Genomic DNA, 4,403 nt, shown 5'->3' on the forward strand with positions numbered 1-4,403 from the left:
TATTGTTGTATGAAACAGTTTCTATCTATCACGAATACAACCAATACGTTGGTAATGAATAAACCACGGGGCAACCTCCCTTTTTCGTATTGGTTGTATTTGCAGGTTTGCTTGTAGAAAATAAAGCTATTTACAATTCTGAGTTCACAAATATGCTGTAAACTTTCATATGTTATTATGAACTATTCATTTTATGTTAAAGCACTGAGATACGTTTAGATAAAATAACATGTCTTTCTATGTTGGGTTTGGGAAGAGTGGTGTTTTGATATGGCTTCAAAACACCCAGAAACTATACATCTCTTTCTTAGTACTGCCTGACAGGATTTCGTAATTTGCCAGTTCCATCCTTCATCTCATTGTAATTCTCAAGAGCTACTTCACTCCGGGAGCACAACTGAGCTACACAAGTGTGTTTGAAGGACAGAAATATCCCCGCTGTGCTTAAGGAGCTGGGCCAATTGACAGCTGGTGTGGTGCGTTCTGCAATCTGTTGGATGTAGATTGGGGGCAGCCGTGTTTACATCCCTGCTCAGCTGTGATGGTCACCAGGTGACTTTCGGGCAACTTGCCTCTTCTCAGCCTTGGGTATTGAGAAGGAAAAAATGAGAGAGAGCGCTGTGCCTCAGCTATTCTCAACAAAGCATAAGGGACAGCTTTGATGTATAGTTGTACCTCCCTAAAGACATCTTACTGTTGAGTAGCACACATTTGTGTTTGCTGTCTAAGGAAAGATTGTGGTGGAAGACTTATACCTCCCAGCTGCCAAGGAGAGGTATAGAACTGCTGTTGATTCCACATGATTCCAGGAACAAGACTGACATTTGATTGCAAATATACCACAGGATGCTGGACCTACTTGGCAGATGACCAAAACTGAAAGTATGAGAGTTGAAATACTCATTGTTCAGACAAACAAGACACTTTCCAAACCTCTGTGAAGATCCTCATGTTGGAACCACTGTGTTTTGGAATTTGCCTTACTGAGCCTCATAATGCACACTTTGGCAGTGTACTCAGCTTATGCAGTTTAGCAGCTGCCTTCTCATGCCTGTTTCTGATATGCTCCTTGAGCGCTGAAAACCCTGAACAAGCAACCCTGGTCAAGATGTTCCATCCCAAAGATTAATTGGTTTTTATAACACTGAGGAGCGCTGCATTTTAAAAATAGCTGGGGGACGTTATAGCATACACTGAGCTCAAATGCCTGCTGAGATTAATATTTCTAATAACGTACATGTCTAACATGAAGTGCCTTCTGAACAGTAAAGCTCCAGAGTAACGAAGGCTGTTAATCTTCCTTACTGGTCTTTGTGTAAGGTTACTTCATTACAGTAACAGATTTTTCCATGCGTTAAGATGACTATTTGGGGGATACGTTCAAAGGACGGATTGTAGGTTCTCTCTCTGATTGCTGCACATGAGGCAGATTGCCTGAAACTGAGGTCCTTTGTCATAAATGTTCCTCTTCTCTGTTTAATGATCTGACTACATTTAAGAAAGCCATTATTTAAAAGAGTAGGTGAGGAAAAGGCATGTTGGCACTATGCAGAAGCTTGGTGCAACTAACAGTTAATGATCTTATGAGGCGATCGCTGATGAAGTGGTCTTGTCAGCCATTGGAGCACCGATGCATTGGGTTCTTGACACTGGTTAGGCAAAACTATGTTAACGCTTGCCAACTTTACAATAAACCCAGCTTGAGACCTCTATAAGACTCTAATGACATTCAGACAATAGGGCCTCTCTGCCTTATGTGCTTTTGACAGTTGTATCCTGGACTGGTTTCTGCTTGCGTTGTAACAGTGCAGGAAATTGTGTATCTGACAGCAGAGTCTTGGATTTAGATTAGAACGGCATGCCAGCTTCCCATTCATCCAGGTTAACACATCTGTGCAAAGAAGGCAGTCTGAGAAAGAGCGTGAAAAAGATCCCAGAAGGAGTATATTAGTCTTGCCACAAAAAAACAGGAGTCTTGAAGCCCCCAGTAAAGCAAAGGGGCTTTTCAGCACAAGTTTTTGTGGACTAGACTCCTCTGTCAGATGCAGGCATCGGGTCCTTGCTAGGAAGATGAGAAGAAAAGTTATAAGCGGGATCAGAAGGCCATGAAATGCAGGAAGCACAGGGTGTCATGCAATCAACAAAAATTGAGTCTAGAGGGAATTGGTGATAGGCAAACTTACGGGATGAAGTTTTTAAAAATTTACCTTTTTTAGTCGACCTTGCTTGCTTGGACTTAAGGAGGATTACTCAGGGTGAATCAATATTAACCTGTCGATTGTACCTATAATGCCTCACGAGTGTCAGGTCTTAAGTCAAGTTAGGAAAAAGATTTGTGGTATGAGTTTCTTTCTGCATGTTCATTCATAACGTAGAGCATTTATAAAGTGTATATGCTGTTGAACACCTCCAGAGGGCCATCATGGATGAAAGCTTTGGGGATCTTGGCTGAGAACCAGATATGCTAAGCTTAATTGGAAACCTGGAAAAAAATTGAAGTGCAGAGACTATAAAAGGGTTTTTTTAAAGGGAGAAATTGTTGATTTTATTTTTAAAGCAGGATTGAAGTGCCATCTTAAGTATTGAGCAAAGACTGAAAATTGCATTCTTTCTCTCTACAGCCTTCCAATGCCTCTTTGGACAGTAACACATTGAATGAGTTTTTACAGCATGAGATTAAAAATGTGCTATCCTGTTGTGTCAGCTGGTCCTGAGTGCCACTGCATTGAGGGTGTTGAGTTGTCTGACAAATCTCTGGGTGCTTGGTAAAGGGTGTCCTTTATTAGGGTGCTAATTTTAACCTCTGTAGGCTCTATTTTTGGCTTGGCAAGCTAGTGAATCATTCACACAGCATCTGTAGAACTGCTGTCTTGGACTTGATAGGCAGTGTGAAGGAATGCCTTTTTGGGTAGAGGTCTAACCAGAGTAAAACCTTAACCAGACAATGGCTTTCCAGGTTCATCTCAGCTACATCTTACAAAATGTTAACTGGTCTAGCTAGACACAATAGGAAGATCCAGTCTCTTCCACCCCCTCTTCAAATAAATACTGGAGAAACTTCAGAAGAAATTCTTGAAGAATCTCCAGGGAAAGCTTCTGTGACCTAGCCTGACCTGATTAGTTGGTGGGTAAAAGAAGGTGAAAGCTAAGAGAAAGGGCTCTTTTGTGCTAAACCCATCAGAGCAGACAGAACTCTGAAGTGAGGTCTGGAGGAGGCAGCCATTAACCATGTGCTGGCCTGAAGAGCTAGAGGAAGCAGCAAGGTAATAGAAACACTGCAAAGATCTATAACATCCTAAGCTAAGGAGCCTGTGCTATGTTTTAACACAGGCTTTCTCAACCAGGCTTTCATGAAACCCCAGGGTTTCTTGATAGCGCTGGAAGGGTTTCCTGAATGGGTAGGGGTTAAATTGTATACTTCCTAAAAGGTGTTAGAAATGTATTGGGTGATATGACCATATATGGTCATGTCAACCCACTCCTCCCAAAATGGTTAATGATGGGGTGGGAAGGGGGGGGGGGTTCTGAATGGGCGTGTACACAGCTGTGCTTCCCAACCATATTCTGCATGATCACACCACTTCTGGGGTTTCTTGAAGTCTGAAGAATGTTTCAGAGGTAAAAAAGTTGAGAAAGGCTGTTTTAACATCTAGTAGAGCATGTGTAATGACTGGGGAAGGCACTGGCAAACCACCCCGTATTGAGTCTGCCATGAAAACATTAGAGGGCGTCACCCCAAGGGTCAGACATGACCTGGTGCTTGTACAGGGGATACCTTTACCTTTACCTTTTAGGGCATGTGTAAAAAGAGGGGCAGAGGAATTGTGTTTACCAATTTCTTTTAAATCCCTTGCTGGTTCTGTGCTAAAAGTCTGCTTGTGAACATTTTCCCTTGAATAAATATTTTATAACTTTGGATGCCAGCAGTGGTTCCCCATAGCACATAGACCTCCACCATCTTGGACATTCTATTTTAAAAGCCATGCCAGGGGAAAGCAGGCAGTTGGCAAGTGACTATTCCTACAGAAGCACACAAGGCCGTGAGCGGTCCATGGTGACCAGGCACTGGGTAGCAGGAGACATAGACAAGACCCCAGAACATGGAAGGAAAGCTGGGTTTCCTGACCCTCCTAACAGACAATTCCTTACAAAGGTCAGGTGATAGCAGTGCTTATCCAAGAAAAGCCTCTCCAGGTGTTGGGAAAACCTTGGAGGGCAGGATGGAACAAGGCCTATGGGCCAGAGCAGGCCCATTTCTCCTGAGGTGGTATGCCTCATTTACAGTTCTTTTTAGAGTACCATTTTTATCCATAGCCAGTGTTGCAGTTATGAATGCTTCAGTTGTAAGCACTTCTTCTTAACAGCTGCAAAGGAATTCATAATGTTTTGCACATACCTGAAAT

General features: G+C 42.7%; 1 protein-coding gene across 2 annotated transcripts in view; it reads left to right on the forward strand.

Annotated features, from left to right (window-relative positions):
- Positions 1-4,403, forward strand: part of UBE2D1 (ubiquitin conjugating enzyme E2 D1) — a 39,782-nt gene that overhangs the window by 11,675 nt on the left and 23,704 nt on the right. The gene's annotated exons all lie outside the window — the stretch shown is intronic.

Source organism: Paroedura picta, chromosome 8, assembly GCF_049243985.1.
Source record: "Paroedura picta isolate Pp20150507F chromosome 8, Ppicta_v3.0, whole genome shotgun sequence".
NCBI classification, from domain to species: Eukaryota; Metazoa; Chordata; class Lepidosauria; order Squamata; family Gekkonidae; genus Paroedura; species Paroedura picta.